Here is a 15,939-nt window from a genome sequence, read left to right as displayed (position 1 = left end):
GCAACAATACTCCTGTTCAAGATGCAGAGCTCAGAAGAATTGGCATTGCTCTCGTGAAACTACAGCGGTAGCTGCCTTCTTGGAGTATTATAAAGCTGTCAGAATGAAATAGTGGAGCTAAGCCCAAGAGGTGCCATGCAGCTCGTTTATAAAGTGTCTTCATTTTTTACAAAGGACCTGAATTCCTTGAATTCAGCTTTAAAGTTGAGTATACAGAAGAATGCACAGGTTTTCTTCTTTTTTAGTTTTTGGAGTGAGCTTTTGAAAGTTGAAATTTTTTACAGATAAACTTTAAGCATTTATGAGCGTTTAGTGTTTTTTCTGTCTGAAACCTCCTCTCAGAAATGCACTTGTCATGGTTTTTTTTCTGCCAATAAACTCTCCTCTCGAAATATGTCTCTAAACACCCCCAATGCGCATGGACACATATGATAACATTGAGCTGCTTCTACAGGCAGGAGAAAAAAAAAACTCCCATAGAAGCAGCATTTCTTAAGCTCAGTGTGCATGGACTGTAAAGAATTTGGGGTAAATGCCTGTCTACTGAACAACAGAATTGCTGCTGCTGCTGTTTGGGAAAATTTGCTATCATGCAACAGCCACAGTCAAGCTCCTGCTGTCAGTCAAACTCCTGCGAGGAAGGAGCAGGAGCATGGCTTTCTGGCACTGTGTGTCTATGGATGCACACAGTCCAGGTCAGGAGCACATGTACACAGGTGCCTCCTTAGTTTCTGGCTTGCTATGGAGGTACCTGGAGAAGTGAAGAATGGACAGTCTTGGTGGGGAATTGCCAGAAGAGGAGGTAAAGGACCTTTATGTGCAATTTTGTTGCACACAGCAGGTAAGTAAGTATAGTATCTTTTTTTATTTTAACAAAATAAAAGCTGTTAGTATTACTTTAAAATAATTAATTTAAACTATAGAGAGTATGAATGAACTATAAGTGCAAAGGCATATTTCTTATTTCGATATGACATAGACACAGAGTATTTTAGATTTTTGAGACTATGCCAGATGATTTATGGACATTGCAATATTGTATTATTTTTAATGATACTTTGAGAATATTTCGGATTGGATACAGAGTTATTTTAGTTTAGTCTTATTTTATTGAAATTTCACAACACAAACATACAAAAACATACCAAAAAAGTATATTTGCCCTGTAACTAGACTTGTGCACAATGGAAAATTTTGTTTAGTTTCGGTTCGTTGTCATTCGTAAAATACATCATTTTGTTCTGTTATATTCGTTATGTTACGTTAATACGTTTTCGGATAACTCATTATTATTCGTAGAGTGTCGAATTCATTTGTTCGTATTCGTTGAAATTCGCTATTTATTTATGTATAGACATTCGTGATAATGATTCGTAGTTTGGAAAGTCGTTTGTTTATTGAATCTTTTAATACACACAATGACAACATCTCTTCTCCTCGGCTCAAATACAATACAACACCCTTCTAACACAGTTCTCAGGAATGCACTTTGCCAGTAATCCAACCTCCGGCACAAAATTAATTAGCTGATTGGACTATAAGATTTACTTTGAGCTGACCTTTTGTTTCATTAGATCTTAAAAGATCCAAAATTGGCCCTGGTATATGAATGGGGACCTTGGATTGGGGGCTCTTCGAGGGTAGGGACTGATGTGAGTGTGCAATGTACAGGGACAATTGTAGACACTCACTCAGGTTGAACTGGATGGACTGGGTTCTTTATTCAACCTTACTTACTATGAAACTATGATCTTAAAAGGTAAAGAATTACCAAATTCATTCGAATTCATTCGTTATATTTCTTTCGTATTCGTTGTTATTCGTTATTTTTTTATTCGGACATTCGGATGCATCCGAATGTCCGAAAGATGCAAAATTCAGCCGAATTTCGAATAGTTACGAAACGAATTGCACAAGTCTACCTGTAACAGCCTTAGATCCGCATACAAAATTTAAGCATAAACATACAATGGAGCGAGATGTGTCATATGGTCCAATTATTGCAGGAGAGAAAAACATGACAAAAATATTAGAAGAAGAGCTTTATGTAGGGGTCCAAAGAGTAAAGTAACAAGTCTTTAAATGAACAACTGGTTTTGAATATCTCTAGAAAATTATCTAAAAAATTTGATCCCATCCAGTCTGGAAGTAGAATGGGAATAGACGGAACAGTAAGCTTCAACACAGATATGTAGTAGAAAATGCTTCATAGTAATTTTCAGCCAAAGATAATGAGAAAGAGAAAAGTGATAGAAAAAAAAGTGATGAAAGGAGAGGGAAAGGGTAGATGTCGAGGTGGAGGGGTAACTACCTCCATAATGGCCCCATTAAGAACAGCAGCTTTCGTAAGAGTCACATCCCCAAACTCCTAAGAGTTGCAAAATGAAATTTAAGAGACCCATGTAATAGTGTGTTTATCCAATCTACCATGTTCTGCCACCATCAGATGCTCCAGATCCATCCAGTTCAAGCGCTCATTTATTTATGGTTGGAATCTCAGAGGATCTTTAGTGACAGGAAATGACAGTTCTAGCTGCCCTCAAAAAATGACGGAGCATATATTGTAAAGCAGATTTGATAGATCCAGGTATGGATTGACAGTTAGGTAGGGAATGACAGCTCTAGCTGCCATCAAAAATGACAGAGAATATATTATATAGCAGATTTGATAGATCCAGATATCATGGATAAAATACGTATTTGAGGGCTGAATTGTATGCTTGTACCTGTAATTGTATGGTAAATATTCAGTATAACCTCCCCAAATCTTTTTATAACAGGTATGTATCCAGAGGTGAGTCTTATTATCCCCTGAACTTTGACATCTCCATCAAACATGTGAGAGAGATGAATAGAAATTATAAAGGACATCTGAACATCTATACCATAAACAGCTTTTGTCAACCTTTTTACCCCAGAGGAACTCTTTATTCAGATCTAAGGGAACCCCTGGTAAGATTAGTCTATTGGGGGTCATTGGTAAAATGCACCTTACATTGGTGGCAGTAAGTGGGAGAAATGGTCCCCTTAAAGGGGTCCCTATTATTTCACCCTTCCAGTCATGCAGCTGGCTCTGCCATTTGCCACTGGACTTGGAAACATGAAGGCACTATCAGCTGGGAGGTCAGTCATCCACAGGTCTAAGGATCCCTAGCCAACCCTGCAGGAATCCTAGGGTTCCAATGAACCCTGTTTGAGAATGGCTGTCATGCTATGTTATTTTAGGCATTCTAATAAACCCTTTACAGGTTACAGAATGCTCCTCCTATGTTATGGAGATAAGTAAAGGGGTGTTCTGTAGTTATAACACACGTCCTGTACTAGGGTGACAACACTACTCTGCCATACAATACAGTTGTCACCCTAGGATAGGAAGTTCCGGACAGAATCACCATGTAAAAATAACAAAAAAAATAACAAAAAATATGCAGGCAACATTTCTAAAGGACTAGTAAGATGCAACATATCACATTTTTGTTTTTGGGTTTAGACACACTTTAGCACTGCGGACATTTTAAACATGTAGTCAAACAAGAATACTCTCAAGGAGGAAACTAACAATTGATAATCCCCATGCTTTGTCTCCAGCAAGTTGTCTGTCATATGGAATACATTTTACAATCTCCTGTCTACCCTGTGCCAGATCTAAATTTAAACAAATATGACCTTAGTTCATTTGGCCATGTCTGAGAATTTCTAAACTAAAGCAAAAATCCTATTTGACACCAAAGTGCGAGGAGCCAAGAGGAAATGCTGGGTACAGCTTGTTTGTATCAGGAGGACAAAGCACTGCACTGCAAACCAATTATTCCTCTGACTTTCTTCTAGATAAATATCCTCCTAAGTTTTCTCTAAAAATATTCAGAAAGACGAGGGCGGCAGACAGACGAAAGGGGGATGAGAAAGGCCATCTGTTGGCTCGATTGTCATCAAAAAGCGAACTGTGCTTAAATCTTACCAGTGTAGGCTTTTTTACCGCACGGTGAAAAATACTTCTCTTATATTTATTCATTTACTTCAGTATTTTGGTATATAGTGCTTTATAGAGTTCTTAGATCTATTTACATCAGTTGCTGCCTTTTGAAGGAGATTTCAGTCCTGGCATCACCTTGCCTCAACACGCGGTAAAGCAACGCTGTCACAAATTGAAAAACTATAGAAGCATATTCCTTTGTTAAAAAGGGATAGGCTTCATGCACACAGGTGCCTGAGGTGAGGCCGTACAATGTATAATTTTAATGTATTTCCATGGTTGGGAACCACAGGGGCTGTATACAGCCACCTACAGAAATCAACGGCTGTACTTGCATATAAGCTACATGCGGAACTGGACTATATATGTAGGGTTGCAGGACATCATACTTGGTTTCTGCCAAACCTGCATATTGTTCACATAGACCTCTCCTCCATGTCCTCCTAGTCACTGTACACATTAAAGTGGTTGTAATCTGCAGCTGCGATCTGTGGCCTGCCCAGCATGTGCCGTAGACAGCGGTGACTGTCTTTTTGTAAATATCTCCTAAACCGTATAGGTTTAGGAGATATTTCTTTGACCTACAGGTAAGCCTAGATAAAAGGCTTACCTGTAGGTCCAAGAAATATCTCCTAAACCTATACGGTTTAGGAGATATTTGCCCGAAGACAGGCACCACTGTCTAGGGCGCATGCGCCGTAGACAGCGGCGTGCAGGCGCACTGAGCATGGCATCGTCAATGGCGAAGATGCCGCGCGTGTCGGCTCCCGTGCGCATGCGCAGGAGTGACGAATGACAGCGGCGGAGCTGCGAGACCCCACCGAGAAGATGGATGCGCCGGACTACAGGGGACAGCGGTGACTTCGCTGGCTCCCGTGTCAGGTAAGTGACACATAATGGACTACTATGCGATGCATAGTAGTCCATTATGCTTTGCCTTTGCAGGGAATGAAAGAGGAAGTAAACCTATCGGTTTACTTCCTCTTTAACTCCTCTGACACTTGGAGTGCTCACACATAGGCCTATGTTTTACAGGTGATCGAGATAGTACACTTTTGGCTAAGTGTTGAGGAGTGCCTAGTACAAAATGGCCTCTCTTGATTAATTTGGACTTAAACTTCTTAAGTGTCATGAACGTTTGTATTAGGTGCTAATCAATACTCACCCCAAAGTCGAACAATCCAGTGAGGGAATTCTCACTGGCCTTTTAAAGGATTGTGGCACAGAGGAGGGACCTGCCCTAGCCATTGCACACAGTACAGCCTCACCTATGAACCATGCATACAGTGGAAAAAAGGAACAGTGCATGCATAGAACCCGATGTTTGCTTTTTTATGCATGTTCTTGTTCTGACCAAATTTTCTCAATGAAATGTCAAGCTCACAAGAAATATCAGGTCTAATTGTACAGACACATGGCAAACTCACTCAGTATGTTCCTGTAAAATATTTGCTAATTGCACATTACTGGTGCAGAGGGGAGGAAAGTCACTGATATGGAAAAAGGCCCCCGAGAGGATGAAATCTTGTCAACCTGGCATCTTTTCATAGTTTTCTATTCTTGCCATAACCCATTGCACTCACATAGTGGAACGGTGGATGTAATCTTTGTATGTAACCATTCACAGTACAGTATCTCATCAAGAAAAGGCACGCCGCCCCAGGGACTGGCAGTGAATTTCAGAAGCAGGTCAGGATATTGTGCAGAAGTGAAGGTCTGACTCTCCGAGACAAATGGCTGCAGTTTCCCCTTCTCTTCTATACTGATGGCATGGTATAAGTTCAGCACACCACTAAAATGATGTATTTAGAGCTTTAATGGTACCAAAAGAAATCATAAACTGACTGTCTTTCACAAATTATTTAATACATTTGCAACAGTATATATAAACATGACAACACCTTAAAGCAGATGCAACCCCAATCTTTGAGTTGGTATATACAGTAAGCTTTAACATGTCAATGTCAAATATAATTTTCAATGTTTTTTTTTAATCTGCAGCTTTCATTAAAATATTAAGATCATATCATATTGTAGCATACCCCTGACCCCTGGAAGCATGGTGGTACCCTCAGAGGCAAGGGTGGGCCAACAATTCACCACAGGGTGTAGATTGGCTAGGCAATAGTGGGACATGAACAGATGGGCACCAGTCACTTTAGGATGTAAAACAAAAAAAATTGTTTATCACTTTATTATGTAGTTACAGTAGGTGCTTGGCTAACAATGGAGAGTGAGAGAAACACTGGCCGCAGCTGCTCTCTGTTGCTGCTGCCCTGCAGTGCTGAACTGATTAACAGCTATATCAGCCTGAGGAGGGAGCTAGTGACAGGGCCAGCGCCAGCATAGGGCAGTACAGGCTGCCTTAGGGCGCCAGGATTGGAGGGGCATTAAACTCCCCAGTCTCTGGAGGATTGGGAGGTGACTAACATGACCAGCAGGGGGTGTCTGGAGGACATGGCGGGTGAGCAGCAGGGCTCCCTATCCTCCCACACTGCTTTGCATGTTCACATTTCCCACCCTTTGTGTTTGTGTGGCCCCCTTTCTCCAGCCCCCATACAGCGGAGCTGAATCCAGTGTTCCCCCAGCCAGATTCCCAGGATCCTTACTCGTCCTACCTATCTACAGAGCCACTCTGATACACACTTCTCCCAGACACAGGTGCAGCCCTATGAGAGGCTCCCTCTGGCTCCCCAGAGGACATCACAGGCTCATCTTCCAGCTCCTCCCCGGTCATAAAGAGATCACCCCTAGAGAGCCCACAAAGTGGAGGATGCACCCTGATCACCTTGTCCATGCTGCAGCTAAAGTGAGCCTGGGTGCAGTGCTGTATGCTGGATTTTGGTAATGTGGCTTTCAGCGGGACCGAGGACCAACCAGAGGAGTACTATGTGCAGACCAAAGTCAATAAAGTCTGTCACCTGTATGAAAGCTGACAGGACAGTGCCTTCTTCCTCACTGACCACAACAACCAGAGACAAGATGTGATGGCCCAGCCAGACTACGCTGGTTGGGATCCAATACTCCAGTGAATGAGATAACCCCATCTCCCCCATACATAACCCCATCTTTCCTAGGAATAGGAACCCCATCTCTAGATCATGATGGCTGTCAGGGCTGGTGCTAGCCGCCCTAGGGTGCCAGGATGGGGGGGATAAAATTTGAATTTCCAGCCACTTGAGGATTAGGGGGAGGGATGCAGCAGTGCCAGCTGGGAGGGTCCAGCAGTACTAGTATAGGGTGGCTGGAAGATGGGGAAGGGGGTCTACAAGTACTAGAACAGGGTGGCTGGAAGATGGGGAAGGTATAGCAGTACTACAGCAGGGTGGCTGGAAGATAGGGGAGGGGTCTAGCAGTACTAGAGCAGGGTGGCTTTAAGACAGGGGGAAAGTCTAGTAGTACTAGCGAGGGGTGGTTGGAAGATGGGGGGCAAGCAGTACCAGTGCTGGGTGGCTGGAAGACAGTGGGGGGGGGGGGGGTCTAGCAGTACTAGCGCCTGTTCGCTCAAGGACAGAGGGGTCTAGCAGTACTAGCACGGGGTGGCTTAAGGATGGGGGGAGGATTAGCAGTACTAAGCATGGGTGGCTTGGGGACAGGGGGTTTAGCAGTACTAGCATGGTGTGGCTAGAGGCCAGGAAGGGGGGTCTAGCAGTCCCAGCACGGGGGGACTGGAGGACAGGAGGGGTGGTTGGGCACCAGTATGTGTGCAGGGTGGCTGGAAGATGGGGTGGGGCATCAAAATGCACCCTTGTCTGTGTGGACAAAAATCCTTGCACCCTGAGCAAGAAGAGTTCAATAGACAGAGTCAGGCAACACTGCACTTTGGGAACTGTAGTTAAGAGGAGAGAGACTCTACTGTAACCGATTTTCTGAACTGCATTTCCCAGAGGGAGATTGTCAAGAGGAGGGGAAAGAGCAGCATTTTCTCAAGCTGTACAGAACACAGCTTCCGCTTGCCACAAGGGAGCCCGGAGAGTGCACATCGCTGTTCATTGTGCACCAGGGATATGCAGTCAGGGGAGGCAGTTGAGCTTTGAGAGTCATAGCTTGGTGACCTGGGCCCTGGTTCCAGAGATATGGGGCTCCTGGCGCAGCCTGTCAGAAGCTAAATACAGAGCAGCCACTTTAAATACAAGCTGAGACACTCTGTTTGCAGCAGACTGAGAGGTTGAGCTAACAGTGCCTCTCACTTCATGTCAGAGGCATTGAGCTCAATAAACACCTTGGAGTCTTGGACCAATAGTAAAGTACCATTGGTCCCAGCTGTCCAATAAGAATGCTGCAGTGGAGGCATACCTCTCACTGCAGTGTCATAGTAGGAGCATGTGTCTAAAAGACACATGCTCCCTTCCAGCCCAGTCCTCTTAACTACAAGGAAAAAACATGTGTTTATCTGTATAAGATTTAACCACAATCCCATGTTTTTCTCACACAGTTAAGAGAGAGAATGAGAATATTCTGCCTGCTGAAAAGGTACTGTATATTCCAGCTAAATCATATATTATTATGCTAGATGTTATAAGATAATAATTGATTATTTATCTACTTACTGTGAAATTACTGGTTGGAAGTTATAACTTCAAACTTGAGTAATTTGTCTGTTAAGTCACCTGCTTGAGTACAGATTTTGAAAATATAGTAAATTACCTTAAAAACAATATATAATAATTATTTTATATTACTTATGGTAATTAACCCCCTGCCACCTAGGCCAATTCTAACACTTCTCTCCTACATGTAAAAATCATGATTTTTTTTGCTCGAAAATTACTCAGAACCCCCAAACATTATATATATTATTTTAGCAGTCACCCTAGGGAATAAAATGGTGGTCTTTGCAACTTTTTATGTCACATGGTATTTGCGCAGCAATTTTTTAAACTTTTTTTTTGGGGGGGGGGGATAATAAAAAAAAAAACATGAATTATAAATTAAAAAAAACAACACTAACTTTAGCCCGATTTTTTTGTATAATGTGAAAGATGATGTTACGCAGAGTAGATAGATACCTAACATGTCAGTTTAAAATTATACACACTTGTGGAATGGCGCCAAACTTCAGTACTTATGAACCTTTATAGGAGACCCTTTAAAAAATTTTACAGGTTACATGTTTATGCCGTGTACACACAACTGGACTTTCCGGCAGACTAGGTGCGACAAGATCAGTCCTTCGGACAATCCGATCGTGTGTGAGCTAATCCGATCGTTTTTCATTGAAAAAATCAGACGGACCTGGAAATAGAAAAATTTTCAAATCTGTCCAACGGACTCAATTCCTATGGGGAAAACCATTCGTCTGTATGCTGGTCCGATGGACCAAATACGACGCAAGGGAAGCTATTGGCTACTGGCTATTGAACTTCCTTTTTCAGTCCCATCTTGTCATCACGTTCCAAACAAACAGACTTTCCAACAGATTTAGTCCGTTTGTGTGTGGCCAAATCCGTTCGTTCGGAAAGTCCGTCGGAACTCCGCCGAAAGTCCGTCAGGAAGACCGTCGGACCTAGTCTGCTGGAAAGTCCGGTCGTGCATTAGAGTTACAGAGGAGGTCTAGTGCTAGAATTATTGCTCTCGCTCTAATGATCGTGGCGTATGTAACCTGTGTGTATCTGGCTCTGATACTAGCCAGTGCCTCAGCCACATAGGTAAATGGCAGAGAGTGGATTAATCACTGTATATGACCGGATGGTGAGCTGCAATATTGCTAAAACTAATTAACTGCTGCTGTGTAGATTTACTATCTGCTGCTAGAGAGACTTAGCCCTTTAGGAATAGACCATAGAGCCATCTTGTAGCCGTATTGCTGTCTGCAGGCTTGACTGAAACTATACTCATGTGCACCAATGATACAACTGGGCCCCAACGCTTGCAAGCTGAAGAGTTAGGACTAATGGCCCCCCTTTACAGCTGCTACACAGAGACCTTTACCTATTGCTTATGCTTAGAGGTACCTCTCAGGGCACATTGCACCATATCCTAGCCACTCTCGAAAAGTTCACTCTAGACTAGTTATAGTATTACTATTCACATTGTAGGCAATGCTGATTGAGTTAATCCCAGTCTAGTGGTACAAAATGCACTTTTATTATATTTGCTTGCAGTAACGTTCATTCAACCAGGTGTGTCAGAGGGGCTGAGGATGTTGCGGGAGCCAAGTTGCAGAATAAAGAACTCAAATTACAAAGTGGCTTCTTCGGAGGTACACTCACACTGAAAACTTCAGAGAGAGAGGGGTAAGGGCACAGGACATCAATGAGCTACCTACTGTTCACGGACTCCACAAAAAGAAAACAAAGTATTCACAGTCATTACAGATAAAGAGCCAAGAAGCTGACCCAGCATTCTGTGATTGTTGAACCTGACTATAAGACACTTGGTAAATCAGCTGGCAGCACCCTGAGGAGAAAACACCATACTCTAGTGAGGTCCAAGCTCCACGTCCTAACTTCTCCCGGCCCCTCAAGACATCTGGAGGTCCTCCATGTCTCCTCAGTTCACAGGTTAGGCCCCAAATCCAGGTCTCTGTCAAGCCACATGGTCTCCCTCTCAAGTAGAGGCTACGAGGTTTCAACATACCTCCCAACATTTTGAGATGGGAATGAGGGACACCTACTAGCAAATGTATAAAGGCATAGGACACGCCCCCTACCACACCTCCTTAAGGAGAATTACAAAAAAAAAGTTAATTAAATCCACAAGAACTTTTTTTTTACCACTACTATTCCTTTATATTGGCTTTTAACATTTGAAAATGCATGACTAGGGTAGCCAGATAACTTACTTCCCCAACAATACATGTAACCTTAACTATTAACCTTAAATAAATACTCGGACACCTGCTTGGATGAAAATGGCCTCAACGGCCTTTATTTAAATAACAATAAAAAACTAAACTTTATTTTAAATATTTTAATAATACAAAAAACTTGTAACAACTTCCAGTTACCCAAAAGACCCTAAGTGCTTTTTGGCTGGTCCCTGACGACCCCTTATTATTTTGAGCCTGTGATCCCCTCTTCGTCAGCATCTGTCCCCAGCCGCCAAAACTTGCCTCGAGGACTCACTAACTGACCACAGACCCCCAACACATGTTAGCCATTAATCTGGACTGACACCAGCCCAAACACAATGACTCCATCTCTGGCATGGGTCCCAACCTTTTTCAAATGACCCATGCATTTCTACATATATATTTTCATATATATATATAGCAGTCGCCAAGGACCCAATGCCACCGCGGAACAAGTGTGAAACCTTACACTTGTGACCGCCGCCACGCCAACAAAGCCCGGTGTACTCCATCTTCCAGCCCCAAGGCCCACAGATCAATGCCTACAGGGTTCAAATGAACCCCGTCACCCCTCAAATACCTCCAGGTGTCCACCTCCAGCTCCCAATGACGAATGACCACCCCTCCATTCCGGGCCACAAACCTACCCACCTCCTTGTTTACCTTAATCCTGGTCTTGTTCAGTTTTTCCCAGGACCGAGCCCCTCTCCACGACATGCGGGCCACTATATCCGACCACACCACCGTCATGTCTGGGAAAGCGGTACGGAGCCTCAAGAAATCCCACTGGATATCTTTGATCACCTGTCGCATAGGTCGGACCCCCAGATCATTGCCCCCAACATGGAGCACCAAAATATCCGGGGACCGATCCAAAGCAGCAAAACGATGTACCTCGGGGACTACCTTATGCCACATCATCCCCGGAATCCCAATCCACCTGACCGTGCCTTCCTCCCTGGCCACCCTGAGTTGTCTACCTTCAGGCCTGACATCTGCCCTCCTGGCCCCCCAAAAAACAAAAGAATGTCCCATTATCCAAACGAGACATCTTGGGGGATCTGAAAAGACATAACCAAAGGAAAAACATTCAAACCCATCAACATTAGTAATAGACAAAAGTAAGAAAAGAAATCAGCGCAACAGTTGTGGCCTAACATATAACCGGTACCTAGCCGATTCCCACCTACCAATCCTCTTAATGACTTCTGACGGAAGTCCCCATCGAGCTGCTTCAGTAGCCGCCCCTATCCTAAAAGAGTGGGAAGCATACTCACCCGAAGGAAGACCAGCCGCCTCCAGACACTTCCGAAAAACCGCAGAAAATTGGAACCTGGACAGGCAGGATCCATCCTGATGTACCAACAACGCCCCCTCCCCCGGCGGGCGGAGTGCCAAAAACCGCTGCATAGCCGTAACTGGACAAAGCTGCCCCTCCACCCCAGGAAACAACTCTACCCAGGCCCCCCTGCCTTCCTGATCCATCTTCGACTTCCTAACCCAGATCCTTACCTTGCCGCCCGAGCATTGGACGTCACTCCACCGCAGTCCACCAGCCACCCTCCTGGACGGCGAGACCAGCTCCCCAATCCGAAAGGCCCCCAAAGAACGCCAGCACAAATGCCGCTTTAAACAGTACTACCTCGTAACCCGTTGAACACACCTCTTCCAACCCTGACAGAACAGACCCCAGCACCGCAAAAGAAATCGGGCGCCTGGAGTCGCGTTTGTGGGAACCCCTTCTGTAACCCCGCAGAGCCCTGCGGACCAAAAATGCCTTTGTGACATCCACCCTCCCTTCCATCTGAAACCAGAAGGCCAACGCAGCCATCTTCCGTCCTATGGCTGCCCCAGACACTCCCCTTGCATGATTAGCACATACAAAGATTAACACCAGCATCTCCATACCTTCCGGGCCCCCCATACCTCCTACCTCATTCACCAAGACCAACCATTCCTGCCAAACTTTCTGATAAGCCTTCCACGTTCCTGTGCTGAGAGACTGTCTGATCAATCCCGCGGCGACTCCAATGCAACCGTCCACAGCTCCTGCGGGCACAGTTCCCCTTCCCGATGTGCCTCCGGTGCCAATTTGCGAAACGTGTCCCACTGGAAATGAGACAAAGCATCCGCTAAGCCATTGTCGACCCCAGGGATATGCACAGCATATATAAACGCATTTATGCGCAAACAGCAAAGCACCAAGCGTCGCAACAACCTTATCACCGGGGGAGAAGAGGCCGAGATGTTATTAATGGCCATCACCACCCCCATGTTGTCGCAATTGAATCGCACCTTCCTGTTCTCGAAGACCTCCCCCCACAACTCCACAGCTAAAACGATGGGGAATAATTCCAGCAAGACCAAGTTTTTGAGAAAACCCGCATCCCTCCAACTCTCCGGCCATGGACCCGCGCTCCACCTACCCTGACAGTAAGCGCCATAGCCACCCGAACCGGCCGCGTCCGTGAACAGGACCAGATCAGCATTGCCGACCGGCCCAACCTGCCAAATGGCCCGCCCATTGAATTCCGCCAGAAAGGAATCCCAAATCTTCAAGTCTTCCTGTAACTCCCTCGTCAACCTCACAAAGTGATTCGGCACGCGCACCCCCGCCGTGGCCGCCGCCAATCGTCTACAGAAAATGCGCCCCATAGGGATAATCCTGCAAGCAAAATTCAATTTGCCGAGCAAGGACTGCACTTCCTTCAAGCGAAGCTTACGCTTGCCGCTGGCCCCACACACCTCCCGTCTCAAAGCCACCAATTTGTCCTCCGGCAATCTACACTCCATCGCCAACGAATCAATCGTGATTCCCAGGAAAATCAAGTCCGATTTTGGGCCTTCGGTCTTATCCGCCGCCAGGGGGATCCCAAATCTGTTCGCTAAATGCTGAACTGTCCCGAGTAAAATGCCGCAACAACGAGAATCCGGGGGGCCTATGCATAAAAAATCATCCAAATAGTGGATAATAGAACTCATCCCCGCAACCTCCCTAACTGCCCATTCAAAAAATGAGCTGAACTGTTCAAAATATGCACAAGAAAGAGAACATCCCATCGGGAGACACCTGTCCACGAAGTACTCCCCCTGCCAGCAACAACCCAACAGACACATGCTCTCGGGGTGTACCGGCAACAAACGAAAAGCCGATTCCACATCGGTTTTCGCCATAAGCGATCCCCTACCATATCTTCTAACCCACGCTACTGCCGCATCAAATGATGTATAGGTAACCGCACATGCCTGCGGGTCAATACCATCATTAACCGAGCCGCCCTTAGGGTAGGACAGATGATGAATCATCCTGTACTGACCCGGTTCCTTTTTTGGAACAACACCCAACGGGGAAACAACTAAACCTGGCAGCGGAGGATCCACGAACGGGCCCGCCATCCGCCCTAACGCCACCTCCTTGGCCAATTTGGCTGACACCACCTCCTGATGGAGACGGGCCGACCTCAAATTATCCGAGATCGGTGGCACCTCCCGCACCATACTCGGAATCCTAAACCCTTCCCTAAAGCCAACCTCCAAAAACTGCGCTGCCGCCCTGTCCAGATACCTACTTAGAAAAGGAAGCATCCTTACCAGACTCACCGGCGTCATCCCTTTTTCCAGCGTTGTCCCCTGGCCGACCCTTGCCCTGCTTAAAGCAACGCAGGAAGGGGTGGCTCCCGCTGCAGCCTGAGCACTCGTGCTTGTATCTGCACGCTGACCCGAAACGGCACGTTCCCTCGTTGAACTGCCAGCAGACCCCTTTCTTTTTAGGGGCCGGCGATCCTGCGGAGGAAGCGCCGCCGGCCCCCCCTGGAAAAAACTGACCCGACCCCCTTCGAAGACGTCATCAACTTCATCCAAAGACTAATGTCTTTGTGATCCCATCTGATGGAGGGGCGAACTGCCTTCCGCTGACGAAACTGTTCGTCGTACCGAAGCCATGCCAAACCCCCATAAACCCTATGAGCCTCACTGATCGCCTCAAGATAGCAAAACAGTGCGGAGCAATTTTCCGGGGCCTTTTCCCCGATCACACTTGCAAAAATCGCAAACGCCTGCAACCAGTTTGCAAATGTGCGCGGGATTAACCTATACCCCCTCTTCTCCTCCTCATCCTTCTTACTCTCATCCGGCTTCACCCGATCTAAATTAAATTTCTCCAAGGGGAGCAGGGAAAAAATTTCCACAAACTCGTCCTTCCAAATCTTTTCCCGCACCTCCTTCTTCAAGTGAGCCCCTTACGGGCCCTCAAAACACACGTATACCTCACAACGCGCTGCGTCCGCTAAACGCACCTTGTCCAAATCCTTGTCTCCCGCCTCCGATCCAGTCTTAGTACCCCCGGCGTCCTTTTCCGTCTGCGTCTCCGTAGTCACCGACACCTTCTGCGCTGCCCCCCCCCCACCTGACGGCCCCCCCACCACCGCAGGCGGAAGAACCCACGGCGTCACCGGAGCTGGGGGTCTCACCTCCCCCCCGTCCAATCGCCGAAGCAGCTCCCTGAGGGACTCCCACAACCCCTGAGACCCTTCCCCCACCCCCTGCCCTGCCTGAGCACTGCCCACCCCCATCCCTCTCCCCCCCACAAACTCCACGCTCCCTCCCCCTAAGGCCCCCCCTCCCCCCAATATGTCCCTACTCCCCCCCCTTACATCCCCCCCTTCCCCCCCCTACAACCCCCCCCCACCCCACAAGACAATGCAGAATGTGAGCACTCACCAGGCTGTCCCAGGCGATAGGAACCTCCAGCCGCCCCACCGGATACTCCTGCAGCCTCCTGGGGATCTGCAGACAGCTCTCCCTCCTCACTGCTGCTGCCAGCCCGGTCCACCGATCGTTGAGACTGCTGATGTCCTTCAGGGCCTCCTCTGCCCCTGGGCCCTGCAGCGCTGGGCACAGGGGAAAAGCTGACATTCCTCTGAGTGCTCTGTCCAGGATTCGAAATTGGCGCCGAAACGGTGATGTCATCAAGCCGCGCCGCACTCTCGTCCACCGCACAGGCATTCCTATGGCCAGCCCTCCCAGGACCCTCACTGAGCCTGGAGGCGGGGCCTCCCGACCGACGTGAAGCTCTGGCGCGATCCTGCACACTGCCAGCAGCCAAGATGGAGACTCCACGAGGTAAGCCCCCAGCTGCCTCAACTCCCGCACTGGTGCCCGCTTGTCTGCTTCT

Source organism: Lithobates pipiens, unplaced genomic scaffold (genome assembly GCF_037356315.1).
Source record: "Lithobates pipiens isolate NorthernLeopardFrog02 unplaced genomic scaffold, aLitPip1_a1.2 Scaffold_10, whole genome shotgun sequence".
Classification (NCBI taxonomy): domain Eukaryota; kingdom Metazoa; phylum Chordata; class Amphibia; order Anura; family Ranidae; genus Lithobates; species Lithobates pipiens.
Note: the sequence above shows the minus strand (reverse complement) of the source record.